The sequence below is a fragment of the Chiloscyllium plagiosum genome, chromosome 24 (assembly GCF_004010195.1).
Source record: "Chiloscyllium plagiosum isolate BGI_BamShark_2017 chromosome 24, ASM401019v2, whole genome shotgun sequence".
Taxonomy (NCBI): Eukaryota; Metazoa; Chordata; class Chondrichthyes; order Orectolobiformes; family Hemiscylliidae; genus Chiloscyllium; species Chiloscyllium plagiosum.
This window is the reverse complement of record NC_057733.1, coordinates 24,827,610-24,855,473: the sequence shown is the minus strand read 5'-3', so window position 1 is coordinate 24,855,473 and position 27,864 is coordinate 24,827,610. Positions and strand designations below refer to the sequence as shown.

The window sequence follows — 27,864 nt, the reverse complement described above, 5'->3', positions numbered from 1 at the left end:
ATCAGCTTGTACGAGAGGGCATAACTACAAATTGAGGGGTGATAGATTTTAAGACAGATGTCAGAGGCAGGTTCTTTACGCAGAGAGTGGTAAGGGCGTGGAATGCCCTACCTGCTAATGTAGTCAACTCAGCCACGTTAGGGAGATTTAAACAATCCTTAGATAAGCACATGGATGATTTTGGGATAGTGTAGGGGGACGAGCTGAGAATAGTTCACAGGTCGGCGCAACATTGCGGGGCGAAGGGCCTGTTCTGTGCTGTATTGTTCTATGTTTTGTGTTCTATGGGGCAAAGTTTTCAAAATATTTTGTTATGTGGATCTGGAGATCTTCAGCTTCATCGTAATGTATACTCTGAAGAATTTTGTACCTGATTTTGAACCATTCCTTGATGTGCAGATATTATGAATGTGTGTTTGCAATTTGGGTATTCAGCAGAAAACTACGATAGTCAATAGAAAATATTGCAAAATACTTACAACACCAAAACAAGTTATTAAGACCAACAGATCCATGCTAATCCCAAACAAGCCTCCTCCCATTCCTCTTTATCTTAGTCCATCAGCACATCTTCCTATTCCATTCATACTCATGCTTTTCTTCTTTCAACTAGAATGTGTTTGTGAATTTTGCCTGAACTACTTCCTGATGTCGTGAAGACTGTTTCGAACTCTCTGTGAAAGATGTCCAATGAGATGCTACTTTCAGTAGCAATAACACAGACAGAGGAGACAGTTATTCAGAGATGTAATCCAGGAACAGAACTTGAATACATATGCAGAGAGAATGGAATTTGTTTAATGTTGTATTTATTGTGTTAATGTTATTATGTTGCAGAAAAAAATGAGGCACCATCTCTTGTCAAGGAGAAGAAAATTTGCTATTTCCAAGGAGCTACAATATCACCTTTTGAAACTTGATCACTACTACTTTCCCTCTGAAGCTGAGGTCTTAGCACTTACATTGAAGGAAAGTGCGATCATGAGGATGGCAAATGGAAATATTTAAAACAAAAACTAAATTGTTCGGCCTCAGATAAAGCAAAACAAGCAGAATAGAAATGTTCCAACACTCAAAGCTGCCATTTTATAAATCTATAAACTGACATTTCCATATTGAACAGCTTTCTTGTGATCATCCTTAAAGAAATCTGCTTTTCATGTCTAAGGGAAAAAGAAACACATTCGATTCAAGTTGCTGTTGTGAATGCAAAAAGGAAGATTCTCTATTAATGCACAATGTTTACATAAATGCTTTGTCTACAGGGGAACTGCACTAGGGCAGAAATTGGTTTGGCCCAGTAAATTTGGGAACCAGACCAATACAGGGAATGATCTTTGCACTTGACAGTGAATGTCCATAGTTCCAAAGGCATTGGCCCTTGACATTCCTTGTAAGCAGTGAGCTGTGACCGCCTCTATCAGACACACTCTGATTTGATAATCAAGGCCACTACAATATGATCAGTTCAGATGCTAAGTCGACTTGTAGATTAATCTAGAAGTTTGGTTGAGTTGACAAACATTGAAAGGCAAAAATTTGCTTACAGCAAGCACAAGATTAGGTAAATCAAGGTGAATAAAAGTAAAAATAAAATCACAGTTTAGGTTACTGTGGAGGTAGAAAAGCTCACCTGAGTTTGCAATGCATGTACAAGTATTGCATAAATATCCTGAGACAAGTTGAGCATAAAAATGACAAAAGTTGAACAATGGCCATAGTCTTACTGTTCTGTGATGAAAGCTATATTTCCGATTAAAATGCTGGGCCTTCCAGAGTACTTCTCGGTGGTCGGTACATGTGCTAAGTCAAAAGCCTTCATATTCCTTTTCAGCCTGAATGACATTTGCTCAATCACAGACACTACGCATACAATTCCCTGTACCTCAATCCACCTTCACAAATTCACTAACATCTACAGTTTCTGTCTCATACCAAAGGCTGAAAATTTTGCCCTGTTCCTAGAAGTCATAGCTTTCCTTTCTATTCTCAGGGATGATACTTTGTTTCTCAATTCCAATTGTGGTATCTGTCAGTGCTCCCTCGGGGCTCAACTGGAACTACTGCCTAAGCATCAACAGATCCCAAGATCCTTCACAGACGTCCATGTCCCTTCTTGAAAAAGACCCTGAAACTCTCAATTGTTCCAAAACATTAATATTTTCTCGAGAACTTACAAACTACACTTACCCTCTGAGTGTTCACGTACTTATATAGTTCACTGCCTCAAAATGAATGCTCCAATCCCCAGGCGTCAGTACTTTCTAAGAACCACATTTTATCCAGACCCAGCTTCTCTCACTTAGCCAAAACTTATAATTACCCACTCTCTCTTTAAATTTGCGTGTGTTCCACCAGTTGCTAGATGAACTTTGCCTTCTCACTCTGGATCTTTAAAAAGGTAAGTGTCAGCAACTTATTACATGAATCAAGGTACATATGTCAGAGTGGTGCAGAGATACTGATAAAAATGTAATGAAGATCAAGGACTCACAGGTAAGGACAGAGGTACGCAAAGTCAGAAGTCACATGACACCAGGTTACAGGTTTTTTTTTAAATCACAAATTTTCAGAGTGCTGCCCCTTTGTCAGGTGAAGACTTTACCTGATGAAGGGGCAGCACTCTGAAAGGTTGTAATTTCAAATAAATCTGTTGGACTGTAACCTGGCGTCATGTGACCTTTGACTTTGTCCAAAGCCGGTACCTTCACGTCAGAGATACTCAAAGTGAAGAATGGGCGTGAATGAGAGAGATACTGAGAGAGATCAGTGGCAACTATGGAAGGAGAAAATGAGAAAAAAAGAAAAAAAAAACAAACAAAAAATAATGGATATTTAAAGTAAGTCAGAATTTATGTGAGACAATTAGAGATTGAATGCATTGATTTACATGTTTGCTCCATCTGGAATGTGACATATGATCTCAAACATGTATTTCACAGATTCACACCATTTATTTGGTTTACAGGAGAAAAGCAAGTTTAAGAATGTTTTCATGGTTTACAATTCCTTACATGTTCTGTCCCAGCCATTGCACAAGGAAAAATAAAACTTTAATTCATATCAGCATAGATCCTGTGATGTATCTACACATTATAACAATTTCAGAAGGGATGTAATTGATAAAATTATCTTTTTTGTAAAATGGTAATCAAGCAGTATTTTTCTTGCACTTTGTAAAATTTTGTATATCTCAAAGCACATAGACATGTATATGGGAAATACCATTGCATGAGATCATTGCCTTGCACATATTTAGAGTATTCTCACTGTTCAGAGGCAGAAAGACAAAAGCAAACTTATAATTTAATGTAGAGTAATGAGAACAAAGGCAACATTTTAAAGAAAACAAATCAAATATTTTGGTCAGCATTGTGTTTGTTTAGTTTACTATAAACTTTATTTTAGTAACATTTTCTTTTAATGTTCATAACAATGTTACAAAGTCATTTTGTTGTAACATTTAACATGGTCTTTTAAGCCTCAGTTAGTATATCTGGTATTTTTTCCAAGTCAAGAAATACCATTAATTGCATCTCATACGATTTGAACACAAATGTCTACTAATCTATTTCAACCTAATAGTACATCATCTTTACATTTACAAAGAAGTGTTGACAAAAAACATGAAACATTTTAGGTTCCCTATTTGCGCTAGTTCTACCATGAAGGCATCTGCACTTAATGTATTCCTTCCAAACTTTTATATTTTCTGAGTGTTGACCTAATCTAGTGTTAAATGCTGTGATTGAAATAACGTCAGTGACCAATTATGGTAAAGTATTGTTGTCCAAACAACCCTTTGTGGATTCTTCCGTTTATTCTTCCCTGTAACCTATTCACCAGCTAAAGAAAATGTAACTTTCCTGGCCTATTCTCCTAAGGTATTTCTTCTTTTATCAATAATCTTGGTAATAATGGCACTATAATCATAGAGTAATAGGAGATGTACAGCACGGAAACAGACCCTTTGGTCCAACTCATCCATGCCGACCAGATATCCCAACCCAATCTAGTCCCACCTGCCAGCACCCTCCAAACACTTCCTATTCATATACCCATCCAAATGTCTTTTAAATGTTGCAATTGTACCAGTCTCCAACACTTCCTCTGGAAGCTCATTCCATACCCATACCACCCTCTGCGTGGAAAAGTTGCCCCTTAGGTCTCTTTTATATATTTCCCCTCTCGGGAATTGAACCCAGGTCTCTGGCGCTGCGAGGCAGCAGTGCTAACCACTGTGCCACCGTGCCGCCCACTAATAATGTGTATCACCACAGTATCACCGAATGAACAAATAATTGAGTGGTTTAATCTGAAGGTCACCACATCTCAGATGAGGTGAGACCTTGAGAAGGAAGGATTGTTGGATTCAATTTTTGAAATGTGCTTCAGAGTTAGAGCAGTGGAATTCAAGTAGCTAACTTTATCTTGCCACAAGTATGCTTTACTGCTTACGAAACATTCATGCGGCCTGACCTTCAATTGCAATTTCACGTAAATAGCACTAATGCTTGTGTTTTCAAGCACACGTGGATATTAATGACCAGGTGAAGAGGATTGTTTTGGCTCCCTTCTTTACAAACTCCTTGACTGGCTGCAACAAAGTTTTATGCTCTTTTTAACACAAGACTGTATATCTCTCCAGTTAGAACGTTGTTAACTAATTTCTATGCAGCAGTAAGGAACCAATCTCAAGGTTTTCTTGAGTGAAAGAAAGCAATTTTGTTCCCTGCTAACCCTGATAAAAAAAAACATGAAGCATAGACACACAGGTACAAAGTTAAAATGAGGTAGTGTCCACCATGAGGGGAACATGGAAGGAAATTAAAACTCTAAAGGTGTAAGGGTTTAACCTGAGGCCATAATTGTTTTCAAATGAGATTGTCGGTCATAGAGATTATTTGCTGTTCTTTGAATTCTTGCTGTTTTGATATTAGATTAGATTAGATTACATTACAGTGTGGAAACAGGCCCTTCGGCCCAACAAGTCCACACCGACCCGCCGAAGCGCAACCCACCCATACCCCTACATTTACCCCTTACTTAACACTATGGGCAATTTAGCATGGCCAATTCACCTAACCTGCACATCTTTGGACTGTAGGAGGAAACCGGAGCACCCGGAGGAAACCCACGCAGACACGGGGAGAATGTGCAAACTCCACACAGTCAGTCGCCTGAGGCGGGAATTGAACCCGGGTCTCTGACGCTGTGAGGCAGCAGTGCTAACCACTGTGCCACTGTGCCGCCCATAAATTTTTTACTTTATTACTTTATTACTTTTATTATTTGTTACTTTATTAACAGGCACCTTTTCTTCTTGAGATGTAGAGAGAGAGAGAGTTCTCCAACCTTTCAGTTCTGTATCATTAGAATCTTTATACACTCTGTTAAACATTTCTTGAAATACAGGATTATTAGTGTAATTCCGTGACTGAGTTCATTATCCCCAAGCTTGATAATCTCAGGCGATGTTTTCATCTTCACCATGTGAACATCATCATCATGGTGGAAAACAAATATATGAGATGAGGTTCACACTTTTTGCAGGAGAGATTGACAGGCTTACTTGGCTGCATGTAGTCAGATGATGCCTGAGGCCATTTTATGTAAGTATTTTTGTTCCTTTTTTAAAATCCTTTTAGTCCATGATGACCACAATGTTAAATCAATCAGTGTAATTTGAAAATCAATAGTCCATATTTTACATTATCTTGACAACAATTACAATGCGCTGAGAGCATAATGAATAGGAACAGATGTATACAAATTTGCCCTTTGAGACTGTTCCACCACTCAGTGAGATCATAATATTTTTGTCATTGATAAAAAAGAACGGAAGTAATTAAATTCTGCTTAAAGGTTATTATAACTGTAGCTGTTAGCTTTTCTGAGTAAGTTGTTCACATATCAACACCAGTTGTCAATGTTTATGACTTCAGGTCAAATTTACTTCAGTAAAACTCAGAAGCAATTAAAATAAAACTACCTGCCTTGAGCAACTGCTGTTTAATTAATATAATTAGCTTTATGTCAGAAACAGATTGAAGGATACTGTCTCCATGGTGTAATGTAATTCATACAAAATTCTTATTATATGCTGTAAATAACAGTGCTTACATTTGCACACAAATTCACAATATACACTATTTCTGCAATTGGATAGTTTGAATACAAAAATGAAGTAAATAGATTTATATCGGCTTAATTTTATACTTTATGATTGAGAATATAGTAGCATTAAATATATAGGAAAGAGGAAACAAAACTGAAATTTATACTAAAATGTACATAACTCTATGTAAATATACTTTCAATATCAATGCAGTACAAATAACTAAAGCAGTTGCTTATATTTATGTTGCAAATTAAAAATTATCATGGCATGGATGACACAATGTAATGACTTTATTTGAACAAAACTCTCAGTGTTGGGAGTGGTTTTCTAACCTGCTGTTTATCTTGTTTGTCACAGTGTTTTTATTTGTGAATACAAGAAGGTTAAATAAGTGGAAGATATCATGCCAAACTTAAAGTTAAAAACAATCAAGGTAACAGAATAAGAAATTAGTACTCAATGCTGAACCTGGATGATAAAAGAGTTAATATTGCCTATTTATTTTGATAAACAGCATAGAGATAGAATTAAAAATATTACACAAATTATTCTAAATGTGAGCAAGTTGAAACAAATGTTTTTACATTATGATGCAGTACATAATGGCATATGATTCTGTAACTTTTTGGATAAATATGTGACCTTGCAATATCAGGATTCCTGTAAATCTTTGTTGCAGTATTTGAACTTAGGAAACACATAATTTACATTATATTTCTAAGAGAGGTCATTTTCCATTGTAACATTTACAGTTTTATTGAAGGATGCAGAGGTATACCCTGTGGCAATGCCAGTCCCCAGGTAATCAATACGAGAAGTGGTGTTACATGAACACATTTCAACACCATAATGTTTCCCCAAATAATCAAAAATATCAAACACATCCCTTTGAAAGAAATGTCGATCCACATTGAAAGGGACCATAGTTCATAGTCTTGTATATCTTGCATATTCTTAAGCTCACAGGGTATTAATCATATTAACTTGCTTGGACAGGGAATTCATGAAGCAGGTCACCACCTCTAATACATTCATTCCAAGCTGAGTACCAATTAATTTCTGATGTTTTCTATGATCATGGGATAGGATGTAAGAAGCAGTGCTTGAGGCAACTGTAATGGAGGGCAGAGGATGGATCAGGGAGTACTGGCATAGTAATGTCTGGAGGTGACAAAAGCAGAGGCAAGAGATCCAGTAGTATTTGAGCAATATCACATAGATGACTGCAACTGGATTTTTTTTTTTAATTTTATGGCAAGTTTTAAAAATACTTTAGACCAGTTCCTCAAGCTATCTTTATCTATAATGAAAGGAGTTTTTTTCCTTTCTTGTCTTATGAATTTTAAATGAACATGTCATTTGTCCTCCTTATGTTCATCGCTTGTGTTTAACTCAACTGATGAAGATAAAAATTGTAAACGATATTTCTTTAATTTGAGATAGTTTCATGGGATTAACCCTTGCGATTTAACAATCCGGAATGAGGCTGCAGGCCCTAGATATGAAAGTGGAGGGAATAAAACCAGATTTAGTTAAATATGGAGAGCAAGCAGAAAAATATGGAGAACTATCAACTATAGATAAAGAAAGCTTGAGGGATTGATGCAATGGATAGAAATGTTACCACAAAGCAGAAATAAAATCCAAGCAAAGTTATAATTGTAATGTCACCCACATGCTATTATACTACCTGTCTCTACGCTTGTCATCACAAGAGATAACTTTGCCAATGCTCTCTAAGCCATCCTCTAAATATTACTACGCCAGTCTTCTTCAAGCCAGTCTCTCCTCTTCTTCCCTTTGTAAAACTTCAACTGCTACTTTTTAACACCACATTAAGTTTTACACCCCACATTACTCCAGTGTTTAAATTTACATTATCTTCCACAAACTTCAAATTTAAAACTCACATCCCAGTAACTAAGTGGTTTGATTTCCTCTTTTCTCCCTAACTGTAACCTCCTGCATGCAGCCCAGCCCATCACGCAAACCAACCTTCTATTCATTGCCTCCATATATACCTTATGCTGCCTTTGAACAGCAACCATCATAATGAAAGGTCCCTTCCACTCCAGTTATACTCTCTTCCACACACTTCTGTTGGGTAGAAGATAGAAAAGTTTGAATACACATACGAACAGATTCAAGAACAGCTTCTCCCCTGCTGTTATTAGACTTCTAATGGACCTCTGAAATATTAATTCTAAACTTGCTGCACCTTCTCTGTGGCTGTAACACTGTATTCTCCACCCTGTTCTGCTAACTGATGTGTGTTGTATGATACAATCTGCTTGTATAGAACACCAACCAACACTTTTCACTATATCTTGGTACATCTGACAACAGCAAATCAAACTCAAACTCATCCATTCTTACTAAGACATTCCGAAAGATGTGTGATGTGCCCATCCTTGTCCTATTATTGGTGATTATCCTGGGTTTTTGAAGTCAAAGATTACAATAAATGAATGAGAACCATGTGGAATTTCATTCCCACAAAGTCCAAGACACAAATCATGTATATCCTTGTATGGTGTTCTCAAGAAGCAACAGGGCTAATTCCAAATGTAAGAAGGGTAACCTATAAAGAAAATGTAGAATAATTCATACTGTCCTGTTTTAAATAAAAATTTTAAAGGATTTTGAGCAACATATATGTAAAATATTAATATCGCAACACGATGCAGGAAAATAAGACCATACAAGACAAACTTTGGTGTAAAACGTTATTTTTTAAAAAAAGGACATATCTACACAAAGAATCCTAAACATTGAAGCAATTTGACAAGAAGACATTTAATACTTATAGAATATTCAAATATAATTCAAATATATATTATAAAAATAGAGCTTTTGTTACACGTGAATGCAGTTTGATGGGTCAAATATTATCTAACTAAAGTTTCTTTAAATTTTATGTAATCGATACTTAGAGAATGGCATTGTTGGTTGCACAACTAGTTTAATTTGATAAATGTATGAATTACACTTGTGTGTAAGCTTAGGGTCAAATAATATGGTAATTTCTCAGCCAATGAGGTACCAGGATTGAACTCAATTGTCATGTGATTTTCTAAACCCCCCCCCCACCACCAGGAGCCCATTTCACATCATTTCATCTTGTGAGGAATCTTTTGAAAGGTTATTTGAAATATACAGTCAGACATAATGGAAACAGCCCTTCGCTCCAACTAGTCCACACTGACCATGTTCCCAAACTGAACTAGTCCAGTTTGACTGTATTTGGCCGAAATCTCTCCAAACCTTTTCTATTCATGTACTTACCCAAATGTCTTTTAAATGTTGTAATTGTACCTGCATCTACCAGCAGTTAATTCCACATATGAACCACTCTCTGTGTAAAACAGTTGCCCCTCATGTTCAGGCATCAGGTTGGATCTCCAAAATATTTTATAAACCTACTTCACAATGTGTTTCCAATGTAATGAGATTGTAGAAGTTCCCATTCGTACTCTCCTAATGTTACATAAATCCATATTTGCATACATGGAAACAAGTAAGCACTGCTCCCTAGTAACAGGCAGAGTTGTCAACTAGACCTGACACTAAGACACACAATACAGTGTAACAAATGGTTAAAAAAGGAAAAATACAAAACCTTTTAAACAGAAGTACACTCCTGTGTACTTTAGGTATAACTTTAAACAGGTCATTTTAAGTAAGATAAATACAAAGTGAAACATGCTGAAACCCTATTAATTTTCAGGCTGTAGATGTAGGTTAAAAAGGAAGACTATCAATCTGAAGAGTATTAGTGATGAATTTATGCTTCTTATGAAGAAAATGTGAATTTGTTTTTGAATGTTTACTCTAAATAAAACACATGGTGACACATTTGCAATGTATCTATAAAGAATTGTTGTGCAATATGATGCATTTTGCTGAATGTAGAATCTAGAACTTTCTGTCGGTAACTGTGCCTATGTTGAGGAAAAATATTTACAAAGTACACAGTCTACACTTTAAATTGAATTGTACAATCTGTTTACGTATCATCAGATAGGAGCTATAGTATACATACACAAACAGGCATTTCATTCGATACTTCTGGTAATGTAAACCTCATTACCCAGAATGAATGTTCATGTTCTTATTAAAACATTAAAAGGCAAACATTCAACAAAGGTTTCCTGCAGCTTTTTGTAATTCTCCTGTGAAGTGGCTAATTTTATTTGGCGGTTGTAAAATTGAAAGGTGTTGTTGTGTCATGTAGGTTTTCTTATGTTCAGACGTGTCAGTTTTGGCCAGTTTTAAATGCACTTGTAGCGGGAAAGTCTCTTTCTGTTATTTGTATTCCAAGTTTGAAAATATATGTAATTTACATGTCTATGATTTTGTCGCAAGTAACAAACTGGTTTTCTGTCCATTCCAACAGCTTATTGTAGACACAATTAAAGATTTCTAATAAAAATGTCACTTCATCCAATGTAAATTTGGTTTTGTGATTTCTTTCTTTAAGTATCTAAAGCAGACATTTTGAAAATTAGATATATTTTTTAAATGGTACTTATAAAATTTGAGGAGAAAGTGAGGTCTGCAGATGCTGGAGATCAGAGATGGAAATGTGTTGCTGGAAAAGCGCAGCAGGTCAGGCAGCATCTAGGGAACAGGAGAATCGATGTTTCGGGCATTAGCCTAAGAAGGGCTAATGCCCGAAACGTCGATTCTCCTGTTCCCTAGATGCTGCCTGACCTGCTGCGCTTTTCCAGCAACACATTTCCATCTTATAAAATTTGAACAACTTAAGAAAAAGCAGTGTTTTGAAATTATCATTGTTGCTGTAAAATTATTGAGCATTTAAGCCATCTTGTTGGATGAATGTAATATTCTCCAGCCAAACAGGCAAAACCTACCAGCTCTCTCCAAAGCAAACAAAAGCAAAGATATTCCCACAAGTCATCATTTATTTGTAGGAAAAAAGTAGCCCATAAAAGTTCAAGAAGGGTAACCAGCAATCTAACAGAGACAGCACAAACTAGCGGTGCACCTATATGGTGTACAAGAGTCCACTAAGTAGTGTGCAGGCTATTTTGTTGACTGTTAGTGCCACAATTCGTAAGATGTTTATCACATCACAAATCCATCGCTGAGGTAGAACAACTATAAAAAGTTAATAGCAGTTTCTTCTTCACTCAACTAATAATGAGAGTGGAACAAGGAGATTTACTTGTGACCTCTGAACACTCAGATGTCAAACCAATTTAAATAACATTGCAATCAAAACACTTACATCTTGTACTATTTATTAGCATTCACTGTCAACTAATGTCAGCTGATATAAAACAGATGCCAACAAAATCATGTCAGGGACAGTTAAAGCCATTATGTTCACCAACGGCATTCTTACTTCTTTATGTCATAGAATTCTTACAGTATGGAAAGAGGCCATTTGAACCATCAAGTCTGCACTGACCCTCCCTATCCCCATAACCCCATAGTTACCATGGTTAATCCACCTAGCCTGCACATCACTGGACACTATGGGCTTAATTAGCATGGCCAATCCATCTATCCTGCACATCTTTGGACTGTGGGAGGAAACTGGTAGAAACCCACACAGACACAGGGAGAATGTGAAAACAGACAGTTGCCTGAGGTTGGAATCAAACCCAGCTCCTTTGTGCTGTGAGGCAACAGTCCTAACCACCAAGCCATCATGCATCAGGCAGCCCTACCTTCCTACTTTCCCAGAAATTCCATGAACTGTCTCTTAAACCACTCAGTTTGACTTCTCAGCAAACTAATTCCATTACTCTGGTAATACTTGGTGTGAAAGAAAGGCTTACATTTCCCTACTTACCCATAATTTCTGGCATCCTGGATATTTGAACTTTTGAACATTTCAGGGGCCAATTCTCTTCGACACCTTAAAAGAATGAAAACTCAACATTCTTAACTGTCACAGCCAATTGGAATAGAGTATTTCTCCTAACGCTCTTCGCAATACAGTGAAAAGAATAATAAATATATTTCAGTCATATAAAAGACACAAGATGTGACATAGATAATTAATTAATGTAGACATCCTCAGCTAAAGGGGTCCGGACCTGTACAACACTTACTTAGTTAAAAGGGGAAGGAAATTCAACTTCAGCAACATTGTAGTTGGGAATGAATATTCAAATCTGTATTAATGTTTTACTTGTAAGATGAATAAAATGTATTAAATTTAAGACAGACTTTGAAAGCAAATGCCACAAGACTGATTTCAATTTTGTGCACAGGCTCCAATGCAATGGTTTTGTGGGGCTGGTGGGCTGGTGGGGTGGGGAGAGGGGTAGGGATGGAATATTGACCTGGAGTATTAACTGCTTCACTGTGCACAAATACTGCCAAGCATGCTAAGTGTTTCCAATATTTTCGGTTTGTGATGTAGGTTTTATTCCTGGATCTGCTATTTATTCTCTCACAGGATCTGGCAAGGACATTTATTGTGAACCCTTAAATTATGCTTATGCTTCTTGAACGCAAATAAAACCATTTCTGACGGAAGATAAGAATCAACGTATCACTGTGCAACTGCAATGTGTAGCAGCTAAAAAGGTGAAGGCAGCAGATTTCTTTCTCTAAAGGATAGTATGAGTTAAACCTGACAAACCAGATGAATTTATCTTCAGTCCAGCAGCTTCGTGGTCATCATTATAGATGCTGCTTTGATTTTAAATTGCAGATATTATTTTCATCATATCATTACATTGTCCAGTTGCTGCAGTGGAATTTGAGCTCATGAATGCTCATTATAGCTGCAGCCTCTGAATTAGCATTTCAGTGACATAGCCATTATGTTATTGCACCCTTATTATAATGTTGTTAATAGATGTTTGTCAGTAACAGTGAAGGATAATCTGCTTCAACAATTTAGATAGTTACAATCACTGGCATGTTCCTACCTTACATTTGGTGATAAGTAAACATTCAACCAAAATTCTGATTATTAACAATAAATAATTTATCCACTAAAAACAAACTAGGCCATAAGGTGTACCATTATATGACACCTTTCATAACCTTGCAATCTCCCAAAGCATATCTCAGCCAATTAAATATTTTTGAAGTATTAGCACAGTTGTAATATAAGACATGTAGCAGTTGATTCCCACACAACACAAACAGCAATGAGATAAACGAACAGGTATTTCATTGATATTATTTAAAGGGTAAGTTTTGATCAGGACACTGGAAAAATCCCCTGCGTTTCTGCAAATTATGTCATAGGATATTTTACCTTCACCACGCAGGACAGACAGACACATTTAACATCTTATTCGAAATGCAAAATCTCTGACAGTGCTTCATCCCCTCAACAGTAAAGTGAAACCTAATGTATGTGTTCAGAACTTTGAAGTAAATCACCACCTTTTAATTCAGGGGATGAATGTACTACTATGGAACCAAGGTTTTCACCCTAATAAAGTGATGACATCCATTTTCATTACGTGGACTACTTAGTATTTCAATTTTATAGTGTTTTCATAATCTTCATCTTTTATGGGGTGTGGTTCTCTATCCTTCAAGATAACCAAATACAGCTTTTAGAGTCACAGAAGAACATGAGCATCCACTTTATGTGGTAAATATTAATGTAGTAGCAGCACAAGAAAGATTGAAATAATGGAGAAACGGAAATTGGAAACAGAGGATAAATAAATAAATAACACCCAGATGGAGGGAGGGATGCCTTGGTTTTTAATTATCACATTTTAGAAATTCTTCACAGAGTAATTTTATAAAGTAGTGTTGACATGAATGATTTAAGAGGGCGAAATGGTATTTAGAGATATTTCTAATGAAGAACATGCATGTTTATGCAGTTCAAATGCCATAGAAAATCATTTACAGAGCAATGCTACAAATGGGGAGTCTTGTCCACTGGCTAAACGTATCAGGAAATTACAAGCACACTGCCCATAATTTCCCATCTGTTAAGTTTAATGGGTGGACAGTTTAGTATTATCTCTGCAATCTGTATAGCCAGCAGTGGATGTTCAAGTCAGGAGAAAATTAAATACGTTTACCCTTATTTCTCTTTTTTATATTCAGATCTTTTCTTTGACTATGTGCTTGCTGTTGCGTTTGTAATGTAGCACATTTGTGGACTTAACAGTACACCAGTGATATATATTAAGTCAAACATTAATTATTCAATTTTTTTAAAATTACAATACGTTTCAGAGAGGATTAAGAAACCTTAATAATATTGCTGTTTACATTGTCTTTTTGTAAGACATTTCAATAAAAGAAAGTCCATATTTCAAGGTGCAATTTATATCGATTATCAGTACAAAACTTTCATCTCTGCTTAAATGGTTCCATTAAAAATGTTATATCTATGACAGACAGCAAGGAACCATTTTTTCATTCAACATTTCAATTTTCAGTTGTCATGCTGCTTATGGGGTGAATTTCACATTCCGCTATGTAGTACATTAATTTTCTTGTCGGTTATTCAGATGACATACCAAGTAAATCTATTCCAAGGTTTTTAACAGCAAATGAATAAGCCTTTCAGATGTTAAAAATGACTTTATGCAATAGTTGACCTTGCAGTTTGATATATTAACTCTCTCTGCTGTGAAAATATTCTCCAGATGCATCTTTAAAGAACTGAAATTAGTCTAAATGAACAATTTAGCAATTTGCTAACAGCTGTCTAAATAATCCGAGGCAATGGAGCACTCTACCTCTGAGCTTCAAAGCAAACTAATCACAATCTCACTGTATACCCAGTCAGACAGATAAGTTTCCAAACAAATATGCGTGATACAACCAGGGTATTTCAGAGCGTCACATTTTAACGTAATTACTAACACCAATTTTAACGATAAATGGACACATTCAGGGCATCTGATCCTCCAAAGAGAGAGAAAAGGAAACATTCTCAGCAGTTCTAAAACCTTGCAAAATCTTATCTTCACACAGTTATGCAAGTATCTGACTTTTGTGTGGATATTTTATTGATCAATTTAGGTTTTTTTTAAATACCCAACTAAGCTAAAATAAAATCATTGCAAAATATGAGCAGTAAGGTTAAAAAAAGGTTGGGACTCTACTCACTGGAGTTTAGAAGATGGAGAGGTAATCTCATTGAAACATATCAGATTCTTAAGAGGCTGGACGGGGTAAATGCTGAGAGACTGTTTCCCCCCATAGGAAAGTCCAGGACCAAAGGGTATAATCTCAGAGTAAAGGGGTGCAATCTGTGACTGAGATGAGGAAGTATTTTGTTGCTTATGGGGTTGGGAGTCTTTGGAACTTCGTGTCATAGAGAGCTGTGGGGCAGTGTCCTTGTGTATATATTTAAGGTTGAGATAAATAGATTCTTGATCAGTAGAGGATTCAAGAGCTATGGGGAAAAGGCAGGAAGTGTGTGGATGCGAGGTATGTCAGATCAACCATGATCCTACTGAGTGGTGGAGCCATCTTGAGGGACCGAATATCCTATTCCTGTTCTTATTCCTTATGGAAACGTGCAATAGTAAAATAAGTGAGAATCAAAATCTCAACACCTCAAAACATGTGTCTTTTTAAAATATAACTCAACAAATATTCTTGATAACTGCATTCAGACTGAATAATTCAAATACTTTCTCATAAGTTTTTTTTATGTGCAAAGATGGAGCATGACATATCTGACTTGCCAAATAAACTTCTGTACTTGATCGAGGAGATTTTATTTTGCGATTTTTATGCAGATCCAAAAAGGATAAAAAAATGTATCAGATTGCTATTATTATTGGATCCATGCAGTCCTCGTGTCAAGCTTATATTCCTTCCATTTCGTTTTCAGCAGCCAAAACAATGCATAAGTTGATGGTTAATTTTATTCACTATATTTTAAAAACTCACATCTTTGATGCAAATTTAAGTGGTTTAGCTCTGGAAGTACCAGTGTAGAAGCAGGGGGCTGGACAGCACATTAGCAGCTTTCACATCACACAGCTGATGTGAAATGCCATGTATGCCAGAAGCCTGTACATCAATGCTATCCTGAGGGCACACAGCTCAAGTGCCAGCCCAAATGCCATCAGTTTCTCTACACAGCAACCCAAGACAGAAGTAACCTGAGTTTGATATCTTTGGTTGAAGGGGAAAGTGCAAAAGCAATTCATGGTGGGGATGTTGATAACATAGAGGTTAGTTCAGAGTGACTGAGTGCTATGACAGAGCACACAGAGCCCAGCAATGCAGCCTGGTCCAGTCCATGAGCTGGGTGCAAGTTCCTATGCACACAGACTCCTTGCTGCAACATTACAACGGTAGCTGCTTATTCAGCCGGAGGTTCAGCATTGAAGGACAGAATCATCCTGGAAGTAGATTGGAGTTATGCCTCGAGGATTCTTAGAGGCTGCCACATGACAGACACTAATGTCTGTGGATGTGGGGTGTGTATGGTCAGTGCCTATGGAACATGCCCTGAGATATTGGTACCAGGTGTCCAACATGGAGGTCTTCTGAAGCAGGCAGTGAGCTGTAGTTGACAGGTACACTCTGACATCCACGCCAAGATTTCTCAATATCAAGCTTGTTTGGTACACTTGGGAAGCTAGGAAGCTGGATATTAATGAGGCAAATAGGGCTGTTAATAAGATGATTAACAAGCAATAATCCCCTTCATTGGCAATTCACTGTTGCCAAGTCAGAAACACATCTTGCCACGCCCAAAATCATAAATGATTTAATAAGCTAATCCCAAAGTCAAGATATTTCTTACCAGACTTCTCGTCTGGTTCTGACATAAATCTTCCTCGAGCCCATATCACTCAGACTCCTGTAAGGTCTTACTCTATTCCTTCTGAATGGAAAGCAAGAAGGTCATAACCTTACCAGTTTTACTCACTGCATGTGACAACCCTCATTCCTGTAAATAGTTCAACATTCATAACAGCATATTCCAGTTGCACGGAACTTAGACAGTCTGGAAACAATGTACTCGTACCTTCCAGCAGATTTTAGTGAAATCAGGAAATCTTAAAAAAAAATGACTGGCTCAGTTAACATGCATTTTTCTTTTTCTATCTTTCTGGCAGTCTTGTCACTTCAGAGTCGATATAATTCTGGGATGTAGGAAAAATGATTAAACAGTGTGGAACCATCAAATATCTATGACATTGGGCCATAATTTGCAATGAAAATGATACTTACCAATAGATAGAATTGCCAATTTCATCTTGACAATATTTTATGCTGAAAATTGCTGAAAACTATAAACTGAAAACCTACAGTGAATAAAACAGAGCATCTGGTTTCTGGGTGGACAGGCTAATCATTTGTGTATTTCAATATGTCGATCGATTGTGAAATTAACAGCGTAAGGACTGAGGAGTACAACTTCAACTGAGTGAATTCAATGTTAAATCAGGGACAGAGAGAGAAAGAGAGATTAGGACAAGAAGGAAATTAAATAAATAAAATTTTTAAAAAAAGAGTATTCATCTTATATTTTGTGTCTTTAAAATGCCCAGCAATTTAAACCTGAAGGAATGTTACCTCACTTCTATGATGGTTAATTCTTGGAGTCAGAGAAATCCATGTACAACTATTAAGAATTAATACATTATTGAAAGAATCTCAGGCAGCAAATCCAGGTTTAATTAAACCTTGTGGACCTTAAATGGCTTCAAAACAAACACATTACAACTCTTGATGAAGGATTTATGCCCGAAACGTTGATTCTCCTGGTCCTCGGATGCTGCCTGACCTGTTGTGCTTTTCCAGCACCACACTCTCAACTCTGACTTCCAGCATCTGCAGTCCTTACTTTCTCCACATTACAACTCTTACATACTGTGATATGTTTAGTTTGTTTCCATGGTTTAAGCTTCACACCAATCAATGCATTTCAACGGTGAGCCAGATAGTGTCATGCTATTTTCACAAATGCTCCCTGCAGAAAAGTACATTTCAAATAGGAATTTGTGCATTTTTGAATTGAATTGTGGATCGACTTTTATGCAAAGTTAATGTAGCCTTTGCACATAAATAACAGTCAGTGCTATTAACCTCACCATTATTTTGATTCAGATTATGGCACAAAATAAATTGAATTGCTTAAAGTTAGCTAGGTCTAATGGATTACTTCCAAAGATTCATACCTGCTGAGATAATGGATGCACTGGTTGGGATTTCCCAATGTTCACTGTAATTTGGAATTGTCTCAGTGAATTGTAGGGTCACACATATTCAGAAAGGGGAGAAACAGGAAAGGGGGAAATGGGGAAAGGGGAGATACAGGCAAGTATAGGTTAGTTTGCCTGGTATCAAACATCAAAAGAAGGATTAAATCCTTTTCTGGGGCAATAATAACAACAACCAAAATAGTGAAATCATCATATAATTGGATAGAGCCAACGTGGTTTTCTGAAATAAATAGATAATTGGAAATAGAGAATAGCAATAAACAGGTCAGTATTAGCTTGTTCCTATTGGGGTGACACTTATGCTGGTGAGTCAACTCTCTGCAACTTAATTAATGGGTTAAGAGACCGAGTTTCATAATTCCAAGCTGCCTAGTTTGAATTGTAATAACTATGGCATGCAGCCGAGTACTGACTGACTGTACTCTTCAACAGGGAGGCAAGGTTGATATGAAGCTTGCACCATTTAAAGCTAGCCTGCACTATTTGGAACTGATGAATTCTAGCTTCAGCAGGGAGAAGCACAAAAAGTCTGGAGGTTGAAACAAAAATGGCACAGCAGGACAAAGTGTGAGCCCCAGAGTTCTCTGATATTGAGTAGAGGCTTTGGTGCAGAATCTGGACACAGTGCTATAAGAGGTTCACTGACTTTTCACAATTACTAAGGTCATTGAATGTATCCTCAAATGTCACATTCTAATAACTACATCATCAGGTTCCCTTAAAGCTCAATGCACCATACCTCCATTACTTACCTAACAACACTGCTAGTCAACCACACCAGGTGCCTCATATTCTGACATTTCACTTTCAAGCACTAACATGACAGACATAATGCCGTTAGAAGCTGCTCACTAAAATCTCACAGCTTGCACACATAGCCTGCTGTTCAACTATGGCACTAAATCGGCGACAACACAGTCACTGACACAATTCTCATGCTTTTGCAGGGTTAGATCGCCCATAATAAATGGCAATCATAATTAACAGGCAGGAAGCAGGCCCCATGGTGCTGAAGGCAAGTAGAATGCATCATCACGGAGGTCATGCTAAGATGCAATGCTGAAATCATGAAAAATGAGAGTATTTTGTTGCCTTGTGAAGCTTTTCCAATCCCACTTCATCCTCACTTTGCAATCTGTTAATGATGAGTCAAAAAGTGTGGCAGTAGAAAAGCACAGCAGGTCAGGCAGCATCCAAGGAGCAGGAGAATCAATGTTTCGGGCATAAGCCCTTCATCCTGCTCCTTGGATGCTGCCTGACATTCTGCGCTTTTCCAGGTCACACTTTTTGACTTTGACCTCCAGCATCTGCAGTCCTCACTTTCTCCTAATCTGTTTATGATATACAGTCTACAGACAGGGTGATCATGCATCTCTTCATTTTCCCTCTCACCTAACCTGTAGTATTCTTCCACTGAAAATCAGTCAGCTTCCATCAGCTAAAGCCCTAACATAATGGAGCAGCACCAAGCGAGGTCAAGGTATGTACAAGAAAAGCACGATGGGAATGCACTAGCATGAACATTTGGTCACATTGAGGAATATTTAGATACGCTGTTGAATAAAGTTGGAATTGAATTATTGCTTTGTGGTGACTTTTATTTCAGGATTGTAGTTAAGAGAATGGTGACCTCTGACAGAGGGGTGGTAAGCTGTAGAACATTTGAATAACAAAAACGTTTGAGCAGTATTTATGGGAACCAGAGTCAAAGGTGGCATTCCTAGACAGCTTGTTCAGAAGACAAATACTTCCCCCGTCCTTCTCATCTTTAAGTGATGACAGACCACCATGGTGGACACTCTGGTGAGAAGTGGAGGGTTCAGCTAGCAATGTGCAGACTGACAGCCCATGCCTTCAGCACCCTGTTGGTTTGTTCTCAGCATTCCTTGGTTCCTTTTTGGTGAATTTGAGCTACATGTTGTAGAGCATACTCATCTGTTAAGTGTAGAACAGACTGGTCTTGTCGCCAAGAGCCTCCACCAGTTCAATAGAAAGAGTTGGAGTACAAAATTGAAAATGGCTTGTTGCAAATGTATAAGGTTTTCATGGGGACCACACCAAAAGTACTGTGTACAGTTCTGGTTACCTTACTTGAGAATGAGCATACTTGTTTTAAGATTCAACAAATTAACCGCTGGGATGAGAGGGTTGCTGTACATGGCAAAGTGGTGAGAATGTGACTGGATATTTTCTAATATACATGGCATGGTGGCCCAACGGTTAGCACTGCTGCTTCACAGTGCCAGGGACCCAGGTTTGATTTACCCTCAGGCAACTGTCAGTGTGAAGTTTGCATGTTCTCCCTGTGTCTGCGTGGATTTCCTTCCGGTGCTCTGGTTTCCTCCCACAGTGTGCAGATGTGCGTGTTGGGTGGATTGACCATACTAAATTGCCCATAGTGTCCAGGGATGTGTAGGTTGGGTGGATTAGCCATGGGAAATACAGGGTCATAGGGAAGTAGGGAAGTATTTATGCTTATGAAGATTTGTTTTTTTATGAGTTTTATAATCAGAACAAGCTTATTGGTATAAAATTTCTTAAAGGGATTGATAAGGTGAATGTTGAACAGATATTCCCCCTTGTGGGATAGTCTCAAACAAGAGATCATAGATATACAGTGAGAGGAGATAGGTTCAAAACTGAGATGAGGAGAAACTACTTCTCAGAGAGATGTGAGTATGTGAAACTCATTGCCCCAGGGGACAGTGGATCAATCAAGAAAAAAGTAGATATGTTTCTGATGAAAAATGAGATAAAGGGCTAGAGGGAGCAAGCAGGAACCTGGAGTTGAGACCAGGATAAGATCAGTAAAATAGCGGAGCGGACTCGAAGGGCTGAATTTAATCAGAGTGGTGCTGGAAAAGCACAGCAGGTCAGGCGGCATCTGAGGAGCAGGAAAATCGACGTTTCAGGCAAAAGCCCTTCATCAGGAATTCCTGATGAAGGGCTTTTGCCCGAAACATCGATTTTCCTGCTCCCCGGATGCTGCCTGACCTTTTTTTTAGATTATTTACAGTGTGGAAACAGGCCCTTCAGCCCAACAAGTCCACAGTGACCCGCCGAAGCGCAACCCACCCAGACCCATTCCCCTACATTTACCCCTGCACCTAACACTACGGGCAATTTAGCATGGCCAATGCACCTAACCTGCACCTTATTTTTTGGACTGTGGGAGGAAACCGGAGCACCCGGACGAAACCCACGCAGACACGGGGAGAATGTGCGATTTTCCTGCTCTTCAGATGCCGCCTGACCTGTCGTGCTTTTCCAGCACCACTCTGATCGAAACTCTGGTTTCCAACATCTGCAGTCCTCACTTTTGCCTCGAAGGGCTAAATTGCCTACTCCCACTTCTAATTCCTAAATTCCTATGTTTAAATCTGATATAGCTTATGAACCCCACCAACAATGTTTATCTGTCTTTTGCAGATGCTGGCCACCTGTTTTGTATTTGAATAATTTTGTTTTATTTCAGATTTCTGGCAGTTGCATTCTTTCTTTGTATCTGTAAAGGTAATGATCTCAGCCTTTTTGGAAAGTTCTTACAAATGGTATTTCTCATCCACTGTACCACTGTATACATTGCTCGTTGAATTACTGCAAAAATTGTACAAGTGCAAAACAGATGGAAAACTAAAACAGATGGCTTTATCGCACCGTTTCCCTCTTTCATATTCTTCCCTTTTTTCTTTTGCCTCAAAGCATTTTAGAAATATGCACTTAAACTATCAATAGCATAATGGATCTCAATTTATATTTCCAGTAAAATGAGACATGTTGATACAAGCTAGTATCTCATTTATTTAGAACATCATTAGGTGAAGTTCACTATTCTCATCATTAACTTTTTTTGTGAGGAACTGCCAAAAATAAATAAAGGATATACAATGTCCAAATCCAACTATCTCTTTTTACTTGGCTTTGTGGCATAAATATTAATGAGGAAGCTATCCACAGGATTTGTTACAACGATTTTTCACTTGCAGTAAAGGTATCGATTGTTTATGATACATGTATGATAGGTCAGATACATTCACAGATTGAGATAACTTACTACAACTCAGAGGAAACAAGCAATTTTTCTCAAGGTGTCAATGAATCTTAAGCACAAATCCCTTTCCTCCCCCACATTTTCCCTTGGGTAAAAGGTTAAAGGTGACAAAATGTTACAATTTTTCTGCCAAAGAGCATGAAACCTAAGAGAGGTGACAGCAATGATCGACAGCAGAGTCAATCCAAATCATTTAGTTGGAGAAAGGAAACTGACTGTAACTGGGGTATTAAATGTCTAGGACAATGTTTGTTGACAAATGAATGAACTGGAAGAATATGACTTGATAACATATTTGTAAATGATTGCATGTAAGTATCTGTTGAGAAGAACTGTATTAAGACACATGGGAGAAATTCTTGTTAATAGCAGAGAAAGAGAAAAAAAACTTATTTATGTAGGGCTATACACAATCTCAGGATGTCTCAATGCACCTTATGGAGAATTAGGTACTTCAGAAGTCTGGTCACTGTTTGCTATTCACGAAGTACAGCATCTAATCTGCATATAGAACGGGTTCTACGGACACAAAGAAAGAGGCTGGGTTTGGGATGAACAGATTGGTGAGGCAATCAGCATTCACTTGCATAGCTAAACTCAGAAATGAGAATATTCCTGTTTCAGTTAATATCATTTCATCTCTCAGGTAAAGTCAGTTCCCTTGCTCCAAACAAATAATTTGGATTGACTTTGCTGTCTATCATTGCCCTCCAACTCCTCCAGAAGTTTTGGAATAACTACATCTCATGAACAGACTCTTCAGGCAGAAACTTCCCAGCTCAAAATGTGACATGAGCAATGGTGAGTCAGTGAGGAAAGTATGGCAAAATCAAAAAAATTACATGCATTGAGAAAATGAGTCTAATTTAGCAATTAAGTCTAGAACAAGAATCTTCCAAGTGAGCAGGGAGAGGCTTGTTTGTATGTATTTGCATGGAAATTGTGCCTAATCTTGCTGTATTGAAATGTAGTTTCTTATTCTACCAGGAGAGAAACTGGATACTGATTATTTCAGATATGACAATCAAAGTGAATACCTGGTGACTCCAGTTTGCTGCTTGCTTCTCTGGGCCTCCATCAGATTAGCAGACATGGATGTAGGATGTAGCTGAGCTGGCAGGCTCATTTCCAGATGTGGGCCTCAGACAAAGCACTGCTGGTAATTCCTGCTTTCTATTTATATGTTTGGATTTCTTTGGGTTGGTGTTGTCATTTCCTGTGGTGACGTCATTGCCTGTGGCAAAGTCACTTCCTGTTCTTTTACTCCAGGGGTAGTAAAGAGGCTGGGGTCTAACTCGATGTATTTGTTGATAGAGTTCTGGTTGGAATGCCATGCTACTTGGAACTCTTGTGCTTCGTTTGCAGCTTCAAAGCTGCATCAGAACATTATTTAAACGAGCCAACACACACTGCAGCACAGAGGAACTACGCAGAGCAGAGGAAAATCACCAATACCATGTATTCAAAAAGAATGGGTACCCAATGAACACAGTCCGCCGATTTCTCAGCAACAAACCCAAACAAGCAGACAAAACATGTCCAGAAACCCTAGCCACTCTCCCCTACTTCAAAGACATCTCAGAAATGGCTGCCAGACTACTCAGATCCCTTGGCATAATGGCAGCCCACAAACACACCAACACACTAAAACAGCAGCTAATGAACTTGAAAGACCGATACAGACAACAAGCAAAATTAATGTCATTTACAAAATACCGTGCAAGGACTGTAACAAACACTACATTGGACAAACAGGCAGAAAACTAGCCACCAGGATACTTGAGCACCAACTAGTCATAAAACGACATGACCCTCTCTCACTAGTATCAATACAAACAGATAAGGAAGAATACCACTTCGACTGGGACAACACATCTGAGGACAAACCAAACAAAGAAACGCATAAGAATTCCGAGAAGCATAGCATTCCAACTGGAACTCTATCAACAAACACATCGAGTTAGACCCCACCTACTAGCCCCTGAGAAAAATAACAAGAAGTGACTTCACCACAGGAAATGACATCACCAACCCAAAGAAACCGAAATATATAAATAGAAAGCAGGAATTATCAGCAGCCTGAGGCGCACTGAAAATGTTACCTAGTAGAGTGACAAAACGTCTGGAAATGAACATTCCACGGCAGTGAGCAAACCTACAGCCAGAACCTCAACCTGAGCTACAAATTTTCTCAAAACTTGCTCAGACCCAGACACGTCAGGTCATACTCCAAGTCCATGCATCGCGATGCTCGGGACTCGGGTTTGTTTCCAGCCTTGTGTGATCCAAGATGGAGGATGGGAAAAATTTGTGGCTGTAAGAGCTGGTCTTTCTTTGAGGTATTTTCAGTGTTGGAGCTGATTTCCTCAAATTCTAGGAGAAGTAATTCAATTTTATAAACTGTTGCATTGTTTTGGAATGTTAGGGAAAAGAAGATCAAATCAGAGGCATTTTAAAAAGGAGAAAGAAGACAAAGGCAGTGACCACATGGGAAGTGAATCAAATGGAGCAGTAAACCTGCACTGCTGTCTGACCCAGCAGTGACTTGTAGATAGGTAAAACAATGACTGCAGATTCTGGAAACCAGATTCTGGATTATTGGTGCTGGAAAAGCTCAGCAGTTCAGGCAGCATCCGAGGAGAAGTAAAATCAACATTTCGGGCAAAACCCCTGATGAAGGGCTTTTGCCCGAAACGTCGATTTTACTGCTCCTCGGATGCTGCCTGGACTGCTGTGCTTTTCCAACACCACTAATCGAGTGACTTGTAGAGTCAATTGCCTCTGCCGTTTGGATTCAAGTATCTCCGAACATCGGAAAAATTAACAAACAGCAAAATTCAGCTGACCTTAGAGAAACCTGTGTGGGGGAGCAGCTAAGTGGCTAGTTTTGAACTATAACCTTACTGTTTTTTTGTAAATCTACAGTAGTGAGCAGAGTGGGTTCTCTTTTAATTATATGTTTTTTATTGAGATCTATCTCCTGATTAAACATTAAAACACTAGCTTGGAGCAGTGCTTTTAGAGCAGTAAAATTGTGCGATTTACTGGGGTCTATAGATTTTTAAGATGCAAAGGTGGTCTTTAGTGTATGTGCTTCTCTTGTTGGATGTGGGAGAGTAGGGAGATGTTACTGATGATTATGTCTGCAGGAAGTGTTTCTGGTTATGAATCTGATCAGATCGCATGGATCGGTTGGAGTGGCAGTTAGAGACAATGAGGAATTTACAGGAGCAATGGGGTGTGATGGATGGCAATTGCAGGAAGGGAGGCAGGTAGATGGGTTATTTTCAGGAAGGATAGTACAGGGAGGAAGCTAGTGCAGGAGTCTTCTGTGACTATCCCCATCTCAAACAAGTAGACTGTTTTGAACAATGTAGGGGTGATGAATTCTCAGGGGAATCTAGCACTGACAGTCAAGTTTCTGGTACCGAGACTAGATCTAATGTAATGAGGGGTACACTAAGTTCCAAGTGATCGATTGTGATAAGGGACTTTCCAGTCAGGTATAGACAGTAGAACGCGAATGAATCCCTAGAAGACTACAAGGGCAGTAGGAGTATTCCAAAGAGCAAAATCAGGAGGGCACAATGGGGACATGAAATAGCTTTGACAAATAGGGTTAGACAAAATCCAAAAAGATTCTACAAATACACCAAGACAAAAAAGGTAACGAGGGAGAGAATAAGGCCTCCTAATGATCAGTAAGGCTGCCTATGTGTGGAACCGCAGGAGATGGGAAAGATGTTAAACAACTGTTTTGCATTAGTATTTACTGTGAAGAAGGATATGGAAGATAGAGTATGTGGGGAAATAAATAGTGATATCTTGAAAAATGGGTATATTACAGAAGAGAAGATGTTGGATGTCTTTAAAAGCATAACAGCGGATAAATCAATGGAACCTGATCAGGTGTGCCCTTGAACTCTGTGGGAAGCTAGGGAAGTGATTGCTGGGACCCTTGCTGAGATATTTGTATCATTGATAGCCACAGATGAGGTGCCAGAAGACTGGAGGTTGGCAAATGCGGTACCATTATTTAAGAACGGTTGTAAGGAAAAGCAAGGGAACTATAGACTGGTGAGTGTGACATTGGTGGTGGGCAAGTTGTTGGAGGAAATCCTGAGGGACAGGATTTAAACATATTTGGAAATGCAAGGACTAATTAGGATTGTCAACATGGCTTTATGTATGGGAAATTGTGTTTTCACTAACCTGATTGAGTTTTTTGAATAAGTAACAAAGAGGATTGATGAGGGTGAAATGGTGGACATGATCTATAGGAACTTCAGAAAGGCGTTTGACAAGGTTCCTCATGGTAGACTGGTCAGCAAGGTCTCATGGAATACAAGGAGAACTAGCCATTTAGATACGGGCCTGGCTTGAACGTAGAAGACAGAGGATGGTGGTGGAGGGTTGCTTTTCAGACTGGAGGCCTGTGACCAGTGGAGTGCCACAAAGATCGGTGATTAGTCCACTGCTTTTTGTCATTTACATAAATGATCTGGATGTGAACATAGGAGAAATAGTTGGTAAGTTTCCAGATAACACCAAAATTAGAGGTGTAGTGGACAACGAAGAAGGTTATCTCAGAGTACAATGGGATTTTGATCAGGTGGGCCAATGGGCTGAGGAGTAGCAGATGGAGTTTAATTTAAATAAATACTACATTTTGGAAAGGCAAATCAGAGCAGGACTTATACACTTAATGGGAAGGTCCTAGGGAGTGTGTCGCTGAACAAAGAGACCTTGGAGTGCAGGTTCATAAACCCTTGAAAATGGAGTTGCAGGTAAATAGGTTAGTAAAGAAGGCATTTGGTACGCTTGCTTTTATTGGTCAGAGCATTGAGTATAGAGAGTTGGGAGGTCATGATGTGATTTGACAGATTAAACCACTTTTGGAATGCTGCATTTAATTCTGGTCTCCCACTATAGGAAGAATGTTGTGAAACTTGAAAGGGTTCAGAAAAGATTTACAAAGATGTTGACAGGGTTGGAGGATTTGAACTGTAGGAAGAGGTTGAATAGGCTAGGTCCCTTCCCTGGAGCATCAGAGGTTAAGGGGTGACCTTATAAAGGTTTATAAAATCATCAGGGGCATGGTTAGGGATAAATAGACAAGGTCTTTTGCCTGGGGTGGGAGATTCCAAAACTAGAAGGCATGGATTTAAAGAAGAAAGATTTAAAAGGGACTTAAGGGGCAAGTTTTTCATATAGAAGGAGATGCGTGGTTGGAATGCGCTGCCAGAGGAAGTGGAAGAGGCTGGTTCAATTACAACATTTTAAAAGGATCTGGATGGTAACATGAATAGGAATTGTTTTGAGGAATATGGGCTAAATGCTGGCAAATAGGACTAGATTTACATGGGATATATGGTTGGCATGGACAAGTTGGACTGAAGGGTCTGTTTCCGTGCTGCACAATTCTAGGACTCTATGAGTCTACGACTGTCTGTGTGGGAGCTTGCATGTTCTCCCCATGTCTGCGTGGGTTTCCTCCAGGCATTCTTGTTTCATCCCACCATTTAAATATGTGC

The 27,864-nt window shown here is 38.4% G+C and overlaps 1 protein-coding gene across 2 annotated transcripts in view; it reads left to right on the top strand.

Annotated features, from left to right (window-relative positions):
- The window catches only part of LOC122562092 (urotensin-2 receptor), a 78,196-nt gene that overhangs the window by 25,561 nt on the left and 24,771 nt on the right, over positions 1-27,864 (top strand). Inside the window, exon 2 of one of the 2 annotated variants that reach the window (XM_043714607.1) lies at positions 838-2,577. The exons of the other annotated variant lie outside the window; for it this stretch is intronic. The gene's annotated coding sequence lies outside the window, so the exon portion shown is untranslated. Of the gene's footprint in view, positions 1-837; positions 2,578-27,864 lie in introns of those variants that run through there. 2 annotated transcript variants of the gene reach the window in all.